General features: G+C 44.8%; 1 long non-coding RNA gene across 1 annotated transcript in view; it reads left to right on the forward strand.

Moving 5' to 3' along the window:
* Positions 1–214: 214 nt before the first annotated feature.
* LOC129382967 (uncharacterized) overlaps positions 215–19,056 on the forward strand; it is a 62,207-nt gene continuing 43,365 nt past the window's right edge. The window contains exon 1 of the long non-coding RNA XR_008610932.1: positions 215–308. This is a non-coding gene — a long non-coding RNA (uncharacterized lncRNA). The remainder of the gene's footprint in view (positions 309–19,056) is intronic.

Here is a 19,056-nt window from a genome sequence, read left to right on the forward strand (position 1 = left end):
AGGATAAAATATTTATTCCAGGAAATAAAAAAAAAACGCTTGTGTCGAGAGCTTCTGCTTCTCCTTGCTTCTGCGTTGCGCCAGCGAGGTGGACTCATCAGTCAAGCAGTCCTATGACAAGCTTCGCCCGTCGGGCCTACCACACCAGCTGTTGCTTGTGACGCGGGTTCGAAGTGGAAAGCTTGGCCTCTCACTGTTCAGTGGTTCCGTTTGAGATTAGCAGAAGGGTGGGAGTGTTGGGGCAAGCCCATGTGGTGTCATACAGCGAGGCATACTCTCCACAGTCCGGACACTTGTGGCAGTACAAGGTGGGTTGTATGTTTTAATAGAGGCTTATGTGAAGTGTTTGGTTGCCGTTTCAGCCAAACACATTTTTCATCCCCAGTTAGGGTTTTATGAGGAAGGGATCTTATGTAAGATGTATGGGTTCCATGCGGTCGCCAGTTTCCTCTCCGTTGCACGGGGCCGGGATGGTATAAACTCGCGCAAGAACGTGGTCCATTGGCTCCCGCTCAGAGATTCGTAGCCAGTAGTTCATAACAGAGTTACGTGCTGTGGGAGGCAGGGTATGTTGGCGAGGGTGCACTGGTCGCAGATGACTGCGTCGTATATCGTTCCATTAGAAACAGCGCAGATATTAATACTCTTTAAATCCACTTCAGCCTTATTGAGTCCTGGTGTAGCACATGGTAATGTCCTTAAATATAAAGAAACTTTCATTATTATCTTTCCACCGCAGGCCGCATTACCATCCGGCCCAATGTATCATTTCCAGCTCCGCAGTACCATCCATTGAATCTTATAAATATCTTGACTCAATATTTTCAAGCAATCTCTCCTGGTCAACTCACGTTACAAACATAGCTAAATGCGAGAATCGCGCTTTGGGCTTTCTTCGTGGGCACTTGACAGTCGCTCCCCCATAATAGCTTCTCTTGCATTTGTTCGGCCAAAGTTAGAATACGCATGCATTGTCTGGGATCCTCATCAATCTAACATGTCTAATATTCTTGACTTGTCAAAAATCGCGCAGCTCCTTTTATTTACTCTGTGTATTCTTACCATTCCAGTGTTTCCGAGCTCAAGGCTCGTGGTCGGCTTACCAACCTTGAATTGCGACGTCGCATATCTAGACCATGCCTTTACCACAAATTTTGTAATGCTCCCTTCGAAGTTCCAGCTATCTTGCCAGTTCCTCACTTGCCCAGCCGTACAATCTATCCCAGAACGGTTTACCCTCCCCGAGAGCAAACCACTACTCATCTTCACTCCTTTTTTTGTGACAATAGCACGGGACTGGAACCATTCACCTGCAATTGCCTTGCAGCACTCCGATTCACATGAATTCAAGGCAGAACTGGAGTAACTTTCACTGTAGGTAAAACACATCCCTCATGTAATGCCTCAACTGGGGCCTTCGATGTTTAATATATGAAATGATATGCGGAAGCGGAGAGCTGACCTAAGAGGTGAATTCTAGGAAACAAGAACTCATTGACGTTATTGGTGATAACAATGGGGCGCATAGCAAAAAGTTTTTTTTTCACTCGGTCACGCGCCCCTCGCGCTCTCCTGTTGAATTCCCCTGACGCTCCGCACGCGGATGCGACATCTGGAAACAAATAGCGGCAAGCGTTCATTGTTGTCTGAATAAATACAATTGTACGCCCGTGAAAAGTAATCTCGAATCTGCATGAGGCCAGATTTTACCAGAGGATACTAGATCTACTTTTATTATGCTGTCATCGGCAATATAATTGCATTTCGTAACGCCAGCGGTAAATGCTGTGGTGCCATGGGATAGCTAGAAATGAAAACGCTTTCGTGACTCGACGGTCTCACAAATTGAGCGCGCACGATCTCGGATACCTTGTACCCCGTGTGAGATAAGAGAAAGCGTAGGCTGACTCTTGCAAGCATTCCTTGCTGTCAAAGAGGAAAGCCAGCAGCAAGAGCGAGTTTGGATTGAAGTGGATGCACTGGTTGCAGTCATTTTGCTGGTTGCTCTGCCGTGCGGTCTCCCCGGCCACAAGGGAAATTTCTGCAAGCAGATGAAAAGTTATGACTTCAGATGCTGTCAGCTGCGCCTTTGCTAAGCTTCTGGTCGAGCTGTCGCGCTTTACGCGAGAAGCCGCAGTGCCGGCTGCTGGACGATGTCTAACTCACCGACTTTACTAATGGCGGTACAGGGTGGTGACGGCGTATGCAACGTCCCACCTGTTTGCTCGTGCCCGGTAAATGGAGCTGTGCTAGAGCACTCGGGACACTTCGGATTACATTTTCCCTAAATTAAGCGTTTTACTGCGGTGTTCGCCCTGCAGTGTTATTGTATTCGTAATTTAACCGTCCACGCTGACATAACATTTGTGCTTGGCGTCCTTAAGTAAAGGACCTAAATGAAATTAAAAATACAGTTATTATATCTTAAGCCGAGCACTGCAGCAGTACCTCCGGTGCAAGAACTAAACGAGCCTATTCATATAAGCAGGGGCACCTCTGGACTTTTCACTCCGTATTCTGATGTTTTGCGTCAATAGCATATCTCGAATTCTGAGAACACATAGCAGACAAATATCATTAGCCAAACTAATTTGCAAAGCAGATTGGGAGAGTTACAAATATGCCTCATTATTGCAGACATATTGAAACAGGTCCTAAGTTTCGCTACGATATACTTACTTCTCAAATGGCACAAGAAATAATGAGTATGGGAGACCTTGTGCTAATGAAATATTATAACTGCATTCGACATAATACGCCTAGGAGCACCTTCAATATTTTGCAGTCATAATTGTAGTAATGAGGCATTTCATACATAAAATGCATTCCCACTGCTACTTCCTTTTTTTTCCTTATTCTTTATTCAATAATTAGTCCTCTTAGCCCTAAGGCTCTATAGCAGGGGGTACAATTTAGAGAAAGAAAGACACATCTTCCTTGGCACAGCATACTTGTGGACTTGATAGGCGGTTCCATTCACTAATGGAAGGACCAGAAAATGAAATATTATACATATTAGTTCCAGCGTTGTATTCTAGAATCTTGAAACGATGATCAGTACGTGCAGACACATAATGAGGCCTGTGTATGTATATTTCCTTTCGAATGATGGTTTTACCATGAAATACTTTGAGTTTGAGAAGTTTGAGTCGCATTTTTTTAAAACTACAGGAAAGAATTTCTCATCCTATTTAATTTTACTAATTGGTACAGCTATCGGTTTTCCAGTACCGGCATAACACAAACCTTGATGCTCTGTTCTGGAATTTTTCCAGTTTATCACTTAGTGGTTTTTGCCAAGGGTCCCGCACGGCACAAGCATATTCGAGCATTGGTTGAACGTATGTTAGGTAAGCGGTTGATTTCAAACAAGGCGGTGCGTGTCTCAGATATCGCTGTATAAAATTTAAGATCCTGGCGCCCTTAGTAACCACTGTATCAACGTGAGCATTCCATGAACAATCGCACCTAAATATTTATAGCATAAATTTTGCCTCACTGTGCTATTGCTGATGACGTACTTAGGGATTAGCCTGCGTTTTTTACGTGTAAAAGCATCATTAACGGATGTTTTAGTATTTAAGTTCATTCTCCATCTTGAACACCATACTAGAACACATGACAAGTCACTTTGTAAAAGGGCACCGTCATCTTCTTTTCTAATTTTGCTATATAAGACTGTGATGTGTGGTGCGCGACATGGTGCGGTGATCGCGACGGTCAAGAGCAGACGACACTGAGTGCACGCGCGCCGAGGTGGAAGAAGGAAAACAACGACGACGAAGAGCGTCCGGCACAAGAACGCGCGGCGCATGAAAGACAACTAAAACAAGAAAAGCCTCACAAATCAAGAAAGACCACGGAGCGTCGGGCAGCCAATCCGAAAATGCCAAATCGGCCAGACCAAAAGAAAAAGCGTGGTGCGCCGGCAGAACGGGGGGACACGCAAAAGGACACGCAGGGAGACGCCGGGGAGACGCCAGGAGAGTCCCAGGAAGCGACGGCAGGAGGAGGTCAACCACCGGAGCGGGCGTTGAAGACGGGCCGTCGGGTTCCGGACCCGAGCCCACCAGGACTTCACCCGCCCGGGGCCTCCTGCCAACCTGTTCCTGTGCGTCGCCCGTCTACCCGAGCGTGCTGTCAGCTCCTCAACGCCGGTGAGCTTCTGCGCCAGTGGGCAGGACGAGAACAGTCGGGCTACGGGCCCGAGTTCTACGCCAGCTGCCCGGCCAGAACGCCGCCCCGTCTGTCGTGCCGCCTGCTGCCCGAGGCCGGCGTTCGAGCTTCCGCGCCGTGGGCGAGAGAGGAGCAGTCGGGCTACGGGCCCGAGCTCTACATCCAGCCGCCCGGCCAGAACGCCGCCGCCGTCCACTCCTGCCACCAAGCCGCCCACTTTACCTCGCCTAGCCAGAGCTGGCGCGCTCCGGTCGCCCGGTCGGTCAGCTTACACCGCGACCTAGGGTGAGACCGGCATCACTGCTTTCGCCAGCTTGTCGCCGCGTCGCCGCGTCGAGACTGTGACGCGTCCCCGCCCTCGGGGCAAGCCCGGACTCGCGCACTCGTTAACCACATGCAAGCCCTATATGTGTTCGTTGCCGCAATGTCTTCGTGAGTGTTTATTTTAGGCGTGTTTTCTATTTTCTTCTATTTATCTTAAGCCTTTTCTAGTTTGATTAAAAGTCTTTGTGTGTGTGTTCAAACCAACGGCTTTGTCCTCAATTGGGTTCTCGGAGGCTCCGCCTAAGAGAACCGTTAAAACATTGAGTACGCGAACCTTGGCCCCCATAAGTGGGTCATCACAAAGACACAGTCATTCGCAAACAACCGTATACCTGAATTAATTTCCTGAACAAATGCCATTTATACATAATAAAAACAAAAGTGGCCCGAAACCTCAGTGCTGTGGGACACCCTATGTGGTATCTACGAAAGTGCATTTCCTGCCATTTAATACTACCGACTGTCGGTGGAACGATAGATAGTGCATGATCGAAACTAGAATTGTATGGTCAATATTTAGTTATGCTAGTTTTCCTGAAGGCAAAGGGTGTGAAACAGTATGAAATGCCTTTTGAAAGTCCAGGTAAAGGCAATCAATTTGTCCGCGGCTGTCGATATGAGATAAAGGTCATGATAAAATTCAATCAGTTGTGTTGTGCAAGATGGACCGTTAAGGAAGTCATGTTGTTGTGAAGCCAGTACGTTGTTTGTCAATAAATGTGTGATTATCTCTTTATATAAAATGTGTTCTAATATTTACATGGTACGAACGTAAGTAAAATGGGTCTACAGTTATTCACGTCTTTTTTAGAGCCAACTTAATGAATTTTCGACCCACCACGGGGTGTTTAATGTGAAATTAAGAGTTTAGATATGGTGCCAACACTTTCCGAATTTGGAAAATAAATCGTATGAAATCGCCTGCAGAACCACGCTGAAATGATTTTGTATGGGTTTTGCGAAGATATCAGTGAAATATTGGTCACACGATAAGGATAGACATTCCATATGTGCTACTTGGGTTCCCCCATAGAAATTATAATTATTACACTGCTAAAAAGTCGAGAAATATTTCTTGCTTACTTGCAGAAATAAAAGGAAATCCGAGGACAGCTAAGCGCTCCTTATGAAGTGGGAACGCGAAAGAAGCATTCTCGAATTGAATGCCGCTGAGCGGTTCTTCGAGTCATTAACTTCTCGCAGGCAAGCGAGTACGTTGAGACGCTTGACCTAGATAGCACACAGCCAGTGCACTTTGGTCCGTGACGTTATGCTACCTTGCCCGACTTTCATAGAGTCAAATGGGGACATCCCGAGTAAGCCGCGGTGATGTTGACATCGCAGCTTTTGGCACGGTGCGCATGGAATTGACAATTTCGGTCCAAATAGCATGACCTCATAAGGCAGAGTGCATAGACCTGCTATCTGTGAGGCGTTAACTTGGCGCTACTTGATTTGGCCTTACCCATGCGCACTTTAGAATGCAGGCCAGAGCTTGGGCGGAAAGGGAACGCGTATAATGCAGGCTTCTGAGAGCGAGGATGACATGGTGTCACGGCGATTTTCTCTCCCCTCAAGCAACACGTCCATGGCGCTCTGTCGCAGCAGCTGGTGTTCACATTCGCCCGTTTGGCTCCGCGAGGCGCGCTTGTGATATGGCGTCACATCCAATGGGAATTCAGGTGCCCCGTTTCGCTTGTCCAGCCGACAGTCGGCGTCTTCTTCGCTCAACGGGACATTTGTTGTTTTTGCATTGAAACAATAAATGGAAAGAGTCAATTGGCTTCCTATACAGCACACGGCCAGTGCACTTCGATCCATGACGGCAGGCTAACATGGCCGAGTGCCATAGAATATAATGTGAATCTAATCTAACCTAATCCCCTGAATACGCCGTGCTCACTTCGACGTCCCAGCTTTCATCAGGACAACTATGGCCATGAAACTTTCGGTGCATGTAGCATGACGTCATTAGGTAGAGTGGACAGGCCTTCTATCAAGGGGCCATGCGGTGGAGGTAGACAACAAAAGTTTTGCTGTAAAGGTTCGCAGTTTAGGTGAAGTATTGACAGCGACAACAACATTGAGAATATTACAGAAAGGTTCTATTGCTATGGGTAATATTAATTAATGTAAACATCGATTAGCTAATCGCTCGGGGCGTCACGTGCCGAAAAACACATCTGGGAAGTGTTTATGCGATGACCGCGTGCACCGCCTTTTGAAGTGTCTTCGAGACAGATTTCGCAAACCATCATTTGGTGCTACAGCTCGCTTTCACACTTCACTGTGCTGTGTCAGCCAAACTACGACCATGACTCTGACTTTGACAATCGAGGCGCTAGAAGACAGCTAACAGTAGCTGAAAAAACACCTTGCCGTCGGTGGGGAACGATCCCACAACCTTTCATTTACATTAATTTATTTTTTCTTTATTTCATTTAATAGGCACAAGTTCTTTGCCCTATGTTGTCCTTGGCGTCAGTGTTTGTTGGCTTCTTATGATATGACTAACAAAAATCGGGCCCCTCGGTTGACACCCTTTCTTCTCGTTTATTACATAACGAGGGTCTGGAATCCGGCAGCATTGATGCCATCCAGTAGCATGTGTGGGCTTATTGACCAGTTGCCTTCACCCAAACGATCACTCTCTCGTGACGCCTGCGGCAGAAAGGACGTTCCACGTCCGCCGCCAAGGGCTATCGGTGGTGGCGCCCGCTAAGACTCCCAGGGCTCTACTAGCAAACATAAATACCCAAGAAAGTGGATCGGGAAACGGCGCCACGGTAGCTCAATTGCTCAAGCATCACACGCGAATTGCGAACGTTGTGGGACCGTTCGTCACCGGCGCCAAGTTTTTTCATCCACTTTCATTTCCATTAATTTATCGTTTCTTTATTTCATTTATTAAGCACAAGTTATTTCCCATATGTTGTCCTTGACATCAGTGGTTGTTGGCTTTTCATGATATGCCTATTATATATATATATATATATATATATATATATATATATATATATGTGTGTGTGTGTGTGTGTGTGTGTGTGTGTGTGTGTGTGTGTGTGTGTGTGTGTGTGTGTGTGTGTGTGCAGTGTTGTCACACAGCCTATGGCCGTCTATTGCAGCAACCACCAGGCCAAAAGTTGGAGCCAAGAAACATCGAGCGCGCTCACAGGATTGGCCGCATCCAAACAGCGCATCTTGTGAATAAGAGCGCAATTGATGGGCCCTGACAACAGTATCACAGCAGGTTTCTAACTAAATAACGACTTGCAAGCAAGAAACTCGCCGAGTACGGAAATACACTGCAAGAATCATTCAAGCTTTCTTATAACAAAGTAATAATTGGAAATACAACCTACATTTTGGATCCAATTGAACGGAAAGTCATCGTACAGCCACGACAGCTATCGCATGATGCTAGATCTACTGACAAAAACCTTACGCATAATAATTTACCACTAATTTATGCCAACATCACAACTATCTCGCCAAAGCGCGACTCTATTTTACACATAGCCGAAATAACTGATTGTAATCTTATAATCTTAAACGACACTTGGCTGAATTCGTCAGTCACAGATACTGATTTGGCTTCTTGTTTACCTTATTTCCATATCTTCCGTCATGACCAACTAAACAAACGTGGCGGTGGTGTGCTGATAGCCGCTCACAGCAGCCTTACGTGTAGGCCGTCAACGTTCTCTTCCCCTTAGAAATGTGATACGCATGCTGCCACACTTCTGACCCACCCATTATAATCAGCGCGTGGTACCGCCCACTGGACCCAGATGCCACTTTTGTCAGCCATTTCCACGACGCTGTTCATTCCGTTACGACAGCATATCATAACGCTCCGTAAATCTTACTCGGTGACTTGAGGTTTCCGGGCATAACATGGTCAATCAGCATAAAATCATAATAACAGTGATAGTCGATTCCTCAATTCATGCTTAACGTTTGGATTATGAGAGCTAATCTCTGAGCCGACCCGACAATCGTATCATTCTTCTAACATCCTGGACCGTTTACTCACAACTCATCGGGATAAGTTCTCTTATATTTCACATTTCTCTGCTATAAGCGATCACGACGTTCTTCACGCAACATTCAAATGCTACCTACTTAACCCCCCAAAGATAAAGAAAACAGCAACATTATTAGATAAAGGTAACTACGCTGCCATAAATAATGTACTGTCAATATTTCAAGAATCATTTGTCATCGATCTTGTCCTGCGTTCTATCAAAACTAACTGGCACCCCCTTGAAGCTAAGCTGTAGCAACTAATCCGAAGTCATGTCCCCATTATCATAATAAGCGTACGATGAGACTTCCCTTGGTTCAACGCTTCACTGAAACGACTTAAAAACAAAATGTAGCGTCAATTCCGATGCGCAAAGATAATAAGTACTAAATGCACTTGGGATACATTTCAAACCACAGAAACGTTATTCAATTCTCTAGCAGCTCAAGCCAAGCGCTCATTCTACTCATTAGCTTTACCCGGCATGTTACGCAACAACCTCCCAAAATTCTGGAAAACTATCAACCCATCATGAACTACGTCTTCATACAACATCCTGGTGAGAGACGGACGTACTAATTTGGTCCCAGAACACTAGGTCGCGCAAGTACAAAATGCGAGTTTTTGTTCAGTGTAACAGTTGGACCTGATAATGAACGATTTCATGCCTTTCATGTGAATCATCCAAATATGCCTGAAATCACGTTACATACCAATGGCATTGCCAAAATGATCGATCCATTAAAGCAGACATCTTTCACTGGTACGGTAGCATCAATGCTAATATACTGAAGAATACTAGAACCGTAACAAGTGTTACCTTATCGCATATATTGCAGCAGTATCTTTATCTGTAGCGGTGCCGCGACATAGGTAGGTGGGTAAACTCATTCCAATCCCAAAGAAAACTACGACATCCTTGTCTAAAAATTTTCGCGCCATATCCTTCACATGTGTCTGCTTCAAAGTAATGGAACGTTTGATCTCTTCTCACGTAGTCAAGTTTGTAACATGAATACCAAGACGTTTTCCAGAACGGTGTTTCCTGCGACACTGAACTTTAGCTGTTTATCAATGACATTACCTCTAACACTGACGTAAAGATACCGGTCGACGCCCTTCTTTTTGGGACTTCGAGACAGCATTTGATAAAGTTGCCCATAAACGCCTGTCTCTAAAACTTTCGTGCCTCAACTGTGATTGTTTTTGAATGAATTTGTGACTTCCTAACTTAGAGCCAGCAATTCATGCACGTCAGTAATAAGTCTTCTCCCTACCGTCCTGTCATCACAGGCGTGCCTCATCGCATGGTCCTAGGCCCATTATTATTCCTAGTATTTACCGAGTAACATTTCTTCTAACATCAGACTCTTCGCAGAAGACTGCGTCGTATATGGTCAAATTAACAACCAGTGTGACATTCAATCACTTCAGTCTGATTTTCATCAAATCAAAATCTGGTGCAACAAGTGGCTCACGTCATTATAAACGAATAAAACATCACTACGTATCATCGCCAGCGATATTTCGCATCAGCAAATAATCTGATACCTTCAAAATGTCATGTGTAAGTGATACAAATACGTAGTAGTTAATTTGTCGTCAGATTTAACATGGTCCCTTCACATAACACACGTTCCTAATGAAGCTAAACGCGTTCTTGGTTGTCTGCGTCGTAACCTTTACCTAGCATCGCCTTCTCTCCGGCTTCTCGCCTAACAGACACGAATCAGACCAAAACTTGAATACGCATGCGCACTTTGGGACCCTCACTAAAGTAACCTCAATAAAATGCCAGAATCTGTACAGACCCGCAGAGCCCGACTCATTTTCTCAGAATACACATGTCATTCAAGTGTCACCGAACTCAAATGTCGTGCAAACCTTGAATGTCTTTGATGACTCCGCTAAATAACATATCTGTACCTATTCTTCAAGTTTTAGCAAACGTCATAGCGTACTCCTGCCTTCAAGCTAGCTCATCTCCCATTCAGATCTCATCAATCACGGAAAAGCTGCATACCCGCCATCTGCTCCAACCACTGCCCGCCTTTATTCATTTTTTGCTAAAACATCACAAGATTGGAATCGGCTTGCCTCTGGCGTTGCGCTCCTCTCCAAGAGCGCCGACTTCAAGATAGCGATCGCAAAATTTTATAACATTTAACACATCTTAAATAGCCCGCCCCTCATGTAAAACCCCTTCACTGGGGCCTTTGAGGTATTCTAAATAAATAAATGTGAAAATAAATAAATAAATTATTATTAAGGAAATAAATAAATAAATATTGTGGTCACGAGATAGACGTACATACAAATAAACTTAACTGACATATTTGTGTTATGTTGATTAGTTGTTTTATTTTATGTTATTTTTAGTTATATACAGCTCCGCTGGTCTTGCACATTCATTGTGGAATGGCTCTGACTTATTAATAGTCAATTCAGAAGTGAAATACGATCTGAATAGCAAATACCCTTTCAATTAAACTATATGTTTCTACATCCTTTCGCCTGTTCACACCCTGAAGGAGATCGCCAGACAAGCCACGGAGATTACATTGGTTAAGAATTCCCGGTCTTCCTTATTCAGTCTGAGTATACACAGACAATAATATATTTTCCCTAATGCTGTTGTTCATATTAACTTCCAATAATTGCCTTGATTCATTTTCTCAGAAACTCGATTGGTTCAAGTGGTGCTGGTGAAGCTTTTAAAGGAAACACGCTTATTCCAGTCGGGAGTGTTCACTTTTGCAATCAGCGTATTTAGAATATTTGATAATTTTTCTCTTACATGTATAAAGTCGATATATATGTCTATATACCGTCAGATTTACCAATATGAACATTTGTCATCTGCATCTCTTCGCGTCACAAAGTTAAGAAACCTTGTGTATTTCGCTATAATATTCTTTTCTTTCATATTTAAAACAGCGCCAAAAAACACGGACAAGGGAGGACACAGGAGGAGCGCTGACTGCCAACAACACCTTTATTGGAGCCTGCGCAAATATATACAGTTTGCAACAGGCATAAAGAGAGTGAAAGAAGGGGAGGGGAAGGCGAGTCTTCTTTCTTCACTCTCTTTATGCCTGTTGCAAACTGTATATATTTGCGCAGGCTGCAATAAAGGTGTTGTTGGCAGTCAGCGCTCCTCCTGTGTCCTCCCTTGTCCGTGTTTCTTGGCGCTGTTTTAAATATGAATGATCCGTACCAACTAGCTCGCACGCAAACCCTTCTGATTCTTTTCTTTGCTCATTGTCAGTGATCAGTATTCCACCAAGAAACGCGCGTAAAATGGCATGATGTCAATGAAATTTCCTTACGTACCTTCATGTGGCTTTTAAGAAGTTTCTGTGGCAAAATTGCTTGTTACATTTAGAAAACAATGTTAAAAATAGGAACTCACATAGCTAATGTACAGTTGCTACCAGCTGACAAGAGTCGTAGGCGCACGAAACAAGTAAAATTTAAAAAAAGAATTTTGCTGCACAGACTTCCTGCGAGTAAAACTGAGTAAATTTTGTACTTTAGCGAAATTTTTGAAGAACGAAAACTGACCACGGAAATCTAGGATCTTCGTTAAGACCGGGCACCGGTGGCCTTCGCGAAGCCAACCAAGCCTGTGACACCGCTTAATTGACGGACATTGCATCATCAGTATCTCTGAAAATAGCTGCGAAGCATTAGCTATAAACGTTTCTCGAGTTTCGCCGGTCGTTTCATCAAAACCGTGCAGAATTATATTGTTTCAACGGGACCTGCTTTCTAATTCCCCATTCTTGGAAAGTAGCCATGTCGCAGTTGTCGAAAGCGAAGCTACCCCTGCCTGTATTTTCGCCACAGCTCAGTGACCGCAGGGGCGTTATCCGCTGCTGTCCTGCATTTGTCTATGTCTTCAAGAAATGAAGAAACAGACTCGAAGTTGTGTTGACAGAGACAAGCTTCGAGTTCACCATTCTGCGTGACAAGCTCGTTCAGTGTCGCTGCGAATGCCTGAATATTATCTTGCAGCTGATCAGACAGAGTTACAGACCGGGAATCAAGATTCGAGAGTAGCTAGGCGGCTTTCAAAAGTTTCGAAATGAGAGTCAACGGACGTCTCATGATCCTCAATATCTTGCGCAATTGGGTTCGGGCGCGCAAGTACCTGCGAAATCATATCACAAACGTTGCGATTGGATTGTTCTAAATTGTGTGGGCCAGTAGCCGCCGCTGGCGAGCTATCGACGGTAGGGGCGGATTCGGACCATGTGTTTAGCCCTGTGTTAGCTTCAGGGTTCTTTTTGGAGGGCCCGGGTTCGTCTGAACGTCACCAGTCAACGAAATGCTACTAAGAGGATGCACAAGCTTCGCTGAAGTCTACGCAAACAAGGAGCTGCAGCATTGTGGGGGCGGCAGCAGCAACAAGAAAGGGTCGTCAGATCGAATGCAGTAAGCATTATGAAAGTGGCATACCTACACAAAGAGTCGAATTCCTCTCAGCATGATTACGGCGTTGCTGTAACCTTGCCCACTGAAAAATTGGCCTGCGGTGAGGCTCTTTTAGTAGCAGACAGGGACGTCACTGCGTTGGGTACCAGCAGGATGGGACAGACCGTGATTACGTAATCGAGCGAAGAGAAGTTGAAATCGGCGACGGCAGGGACAAGGCTATCTTCAGTAGAGAAGATAAGGCACACCAGGCACGGGCAAGATGAATCTTGTAACCGTTGCTACGGAATAGACGATGCATCCTGGACTGCCGGAGGGGGCACACAGAAGCAGGGAACGCGGTGAAAAACTGCATTAAGAGCAGAAATCGTCTTCGCATGGTTACAGCGTTGCTGTCAAATTGTCCACATATGAAATCAAGCATGTACTCAAGTGAAATGTCCACTTCAGCCTTTTGACGTGCCGTTCACGTCTTAATGTGCGAGGGGGAATAGGAAGCTTCAAGAGAATTTTATTACTCTCAAAAGTGCATTGCTCCACACAATCGATTCCACATGATTTAAAATTAGATGAGTATACCTATTTGTAGCGAAGTCTCTATAAGGTTTCTCTCCATACCCTGAGATTTTAATGAGTGTAACCTGGAAAACGTTCAGAATTGTGAATGCGTATTGAAAAATATTCCCCTAGATATACAGACAAAAGACGGGGAATGCGGGAGATGAAAATTCAAGACGATGAGCAAAGCGTGAACAAGGTGAATGCAGGAGCCAACGTTTCAACAAGTGGACTTGTCTTCTTCAAGGCAAGTCCTGAAAAAGACAAGTCCACTTGTCGAAACGTTGGCTCCTGCATTCACCTTGTTCACGTTTTGCTCATCCCCTAGATATAGTGATATTTGTCTTTACCCTTGCAGAAAAGCTTATGCGTATCATGCTTGCCAAAAATTCTTGAAAATGCAACTTGTATTTTGTTCCTGGTACATTGATACAGCGTGTCGGTAATTTAAATTCTTTTCCCGCTAACAAGGAGAGCTGTTGCTGCTTGAAGTAGCAGTGCCTTCATATTTACATTGTGTCATCCGTGTTTGCACTGCTTATTACATGCAAAACGCGGCTTTTTGCGAGGTGCTTCGAACTACTCAGCGCTTCCGCTGGCAGAAAATGTCTTTTGCGACATATTTACTGCTATTCACAATGAATTCGAAGCGATTAGAGGAGATATATTTCACTTGTCGTGTAGAGGGAAGTCTGCTGCAAAAAAATGGACCTTGCTCATTATATTGCACGTATAGACTTTTAACAGTTGGTTCAGATTGAAGAGCTTTATCCAAGGAAAACTTCCCAATTGAAAAACCAATAGCTTGATGGGTTGACAGCTATTTGTCTATTGATTTTGCATTTGCATATGGGAAACATATAGGTCTACTTGGTTGTGCATTTGCGTGTTGTAACTGTAGTTACCTATTGGTTCAGCATTTTCCTATTGAAACTATATTTGCTTATTGGTAATGCATTGCTTCCATATTTGCCTAATGGATCACTGAGACCTATTGGTAATGTATTTCCCTATTAGAATTATTCTTTGTTCACGCAGATGGTCCACAATGTGGCCAATGAGCAATAAGCAGAGTGGATGATATTGTCGAAATCTAAACAACTACAAATGCTCCTTCTTGCCCTTCATAATGTCGGCTATTTTGAAAGCGACTATTTTGCCAAAGCAACCACGTCCTGTAGCAATTTAATTTATATAGGAAATCCTTAAAATAAACAGGGCGATGAAATGAGAAAATTGAAACACTCTCTTCAGTCCATTTTTTAACGGACAACATGTCAAGACTGGTCCATTTTAAAAGCATCATAAAGAAGTTTAACTATAAATATTATGCAGGCTTCATAGCTCTACTTTGGCATGTCCGAAGGCCACAAACGTGCAGTACGTCATTTGGTGAATCCGTGCTCCTCATATTTCTTGCAAATAAACCTAACAGCCTTAGGTTGAACAGTTTCTAGTTTTTCAGTGTTCATTTTCAAGGACACAAAGTACACTACGTTAGTAAGGATGTTGAACCCAAACCAATAGTAGTTGGGTTGTGGTTCAGCATGCTTGAATTTTGTTTGGTTGCAGGTTCATTACGAAGAAATTAAACATTAAATGGACATTAAAGCGAAACGATAAACCAGTTTAGACTATTGAAGCATTGTTTGAGATCCGTGCAGGCAGTCATTTCAAAAAAATAGTTTGATTATTAGATGAGAAAATGAAGGTCCAATTAGCAGTATTTGAATTTCGCGCGGAAACCCCAGTGCCGGTACGTCAGCATGACGTCAGGGATTCCAAAGAATGCTTTTGAATTTGGGCCGCGTTGGCTGAATAAGGATTCCCGAAACTTGCCATGTTTAATATTTAGTTCCTTTAGATTCGCAACCGATATTCACAACCAATATTTAAAAAAAAATGCGGCCCCTATGCAACCATATAGACTACTGGCGTATACTGCACAGTGGTTCCCCGATGACCTTGTATAAACTGAAATATCGTAGATTTTTCGGAGAATAAGCTAATGAAAACACCTCCAAATTGTTACGTAGCACGCCACGGCCATACATTGAAGTAGTGTCGCTCGGGCTTGTGCAATCCAGAGGAGGAAGGGGTCCTAGCGCGCCCTTCACTTCTAGACCGATGAAAAGTTCTATACCTGATGCCTCACAACTTGAAGTGTAGCAGAAAGCTGGAACAATGCCAACATTATACTATTCTATAAGAAGCGAAACGTTAATGAATTGAAAAAACAACAGGCCCATTACCGTGCTTTGATCATTGTATTATTACCCACCAAGATAATTTCAAGTAGAATGAGTACAATATTTGACTTCAGAGGAGATATTCCACAATCTATTGCGTTAATGTCATGGATCAGCTGATTGAGAAATATGCGGAGTACAGTCAACCCCTCTATATGGCTGAACGACATTTCGCTAATGCATGCCGTGCAGCGAGCTTCTTCATGCTGACTATGGTGCACAAGTCGCTAAGAACGAAGCAGCGTCATGAAGTGGGTAATATTCCGCTAAAACATGCCCGACTCTGACTTTTCACACCAAGAGGGGCCACCATCTTATCCTCCACATACACCCTATCGTACACGCACGGGATCTGCCTAACATTTGGGAAATAAGCAGTACAGAATCGCACCATAGGAAAGCAAGGTGATCACCCACCAAGTTCACGAAATGCTCAATAATCGTGTAACGCACGGGTCATGTAGCCCGTGGGCAGGTGCAGTGATTCTCGCTGAAAATAAAAATGGTACAAGGCAACTTATTATTGACGACCCGCGTCACAGCACCATCACTAAAGAGAACGTGTATCCTCTTCCACGTATTTATGGTGCTATCGAGTGCCTTTCATCAGCATCGTTGTTCCCGTCTGTCGACTTCAGCTCGGGGAACTGGCGATTTCCTATTCGTAAGGCAGACAGAGAGAAAATGGCATTAGTAGTATCAGCAGGACTTTTTCAATTTAATATGATGCCGTTCAATCTCTGTAAATGCGCCTGCAACTTTAGAGCGCTTCATGGACAGCATAAGGCGTAGTTTGAAGGGAAAATTGTGTATGTGCTTTCTAGTTGATGTAGTGATTTTCTGGTGCAAGTCCAATGGGCACAGCGCACGTCACGATCTTGTGCTAGACGGCTCAACTGGAAGAAATGCCATTTTTGGTATCTAGGAAGAAATGCGACGGAATAAAATGGCATTTTTTGGAGAGCGCCAAACACTGTTTCTGGGCCGTCTAGAGGGTAAGGAAGGCATATGACCCGATCCTGCGAAGACTTATGCTGTTGAAGCTTTCGAACAACCGCACTTAGCAGAACAGCTACGCAGTTTCCTGGGCCTTAGCTCGCACTTCCGCTGGTTTATTCGTGGATTTTCCAAAGTCGCGTATCCGGTGACATGCCTCCTTCAGAAGGGTGTGCCCTTTGAATTGAATCGTGAATGCGAGGCCAGTTTCTTGAGCTGGAGTTTCTTCTGACGTTTCATCCCATTCTCTGACGCTCAGACCGTGCAGCTCCCACAGAAGTTCACACGGACGCTAACGGTGTTGTAGTCGCCGCTGCCCTTATTCAGCGCGTTGCTACCAGAGGACACGTCATTGCCTGTGTGAACCCGCCGTGGTTGCTCAGTGGCTATGGTGTTGGGCTGCTGAGGATGAGGTCGCGGGATGGAATCCCGGCCACGGCGGTCGCATTTCGATGGGGGCGAAATGCGAAAACACCCGTGCACTTGGATTTAGGTGCACGTTACAGAACCCCAGGTGGTAAAAATTTCCGGAGTCCTCCACTACGGCGTGTCTCATAATCAGAAAGTGGTTTTGGCACGTAAAACCCCATAATTTAATTGCCTGTGCGGGTCGCTCCTAGGGCAACTGATAGAGCAACTACACCATTACAGGGTAAGCAGCAATGCCATCCAGTGATCTTGAAGTACAGATCTTCCGGTCGTGCCCGAACGGGAGCCCCTTCACCGTGTTGACGACCATTGTTCTCTCTGCTGGCCGGTTAATCTCCGTGATCCGTCAGGTCATACTATGCGTTGCAAGGTAGCACGCAAGGTTCGTCATGCAAAGTAGCGTTACGTCATCGATCGAAATGTTCTTCGATGGATAAAGTCGGGCTACCTTGCCCGATTGCCATAGAATCTAAAGGACAGGCTCCCGAGTAAAGGCTGCTTCAGATGACGCGATTTTGACTCAGCGACACAGCGAATTCTGACGCTCAGCGACCGCCGCAACGTCGCGGGCTCTCCGCGACTGGATTCTAAGTTGGTCGCGCCGACGCGGAGTCGCAGCGATCAGCGCGATGTTCGAGGGGCAATGTGTGACGAAACAAAGCGCCGTCAAAATAGGCGCTTTCCTGTTTTACCGCACGTTGGTAGCTCTGGGGAGCAATGTCGCGTGCCAGTTTTAGTTATGTTTGAATAGAGCGTATCCACCAGCACCTGCGGCTTAGGAACTTCACAACCATTTTTTTCTTCTCCTTACACAATTCGTTTAAAAGGAGAAGCTGCACGCTATCCAGGTCGGTAGAAGGATGGCGCTTCCACATGAGGGAGGTAATCACTTGACCACCACCGTCGGCAACCTCTTCATCGCTACAAATTGTGTCAGCTGCTTATACATGCACACTCAATAGTAGCTAGTACTTCTGCAAAACCAAATACTCAACCAGGAAAAAAGTTGTGGCTTTCATAGTAGCAACGAAACTAGAGTGTACTAAAAGAAACCACTCCACCGACGCCGCCCAAGCCGTACGCTCACATTTGCTGTGTTGTGCAGCGTCTCACTCACTGCATCTGGAAGTGGTCGCAAAGTCTCAACGCTTTTAAAGGTTGGAAAATGGTGTATTTCTTCTATTATCGAATTCTAATAGGAAAATTCTAATATTTGACTAGTTGCAATGTTATGTTTGTTTAACGATGCAGGCATGGATACTTCGTGAGCCGGGGACAACCTTGCGCATCGCTGTGATGGAAATCACGCTGCCTTAAAAGCATATGAAATCTATCTATCAGCGAAAATAGCTCTGCGACGTGCGCGGCAGAACAACGTTTTTTCGCTACAATCGTGCCATTTGAAACAACCTTAAGCCGCAGTGATATTGACGTCACCGCTTTCGCCCCGCCGGGTTTAGCAACAGCAATTTCGCTCCGTGTAGCGTGATGTCATCAAGCAGAGTGCAGAGGCCTGCTATCTAGGAGGCGCTGGTTGGAACCCAGTAGCTCAGTCACTGCGCTTCTGAGCGTGGGGTCGTAGGTTCGAAACTCATAACGGCAAACGTTTTTTTCTTTCGAATTTATTCTGTTCTCTATAGATTCATTTCATTATTGGGATTACTGAGGCGAAGTTAAAACGCTGGCAGAAGCTTGCGCGAAAGAAGACAACGAGGATAATACTCCTGTCACACAGCACCTGTCAGGTCATTCACAATAAATGACATTCATACCGAATGTCACTGCAATCTTGAGTTCCCTGTCTACACGATTATACAAAATGGCATTCGCAATTGATGGCGATGTTTATCGGCACCATGC

The sequence above is a fragment of the Dermacentor andersoni genome, chromosome 3, assembly GCF_023375885.2.
Source record: "Dermacentor andersoni chromosome 3, qqDerAnde1_hic_scaffold, whole genome shotgun sequence".
In the NCBI taxonomy this organism is placed as follows: domain Eukaryota; kingdom Metazoa; phylum Arthropoda; class Arachnida; order Ixodida; family Ixodidae; genus Dermacentor; species Dermacentor andersoni.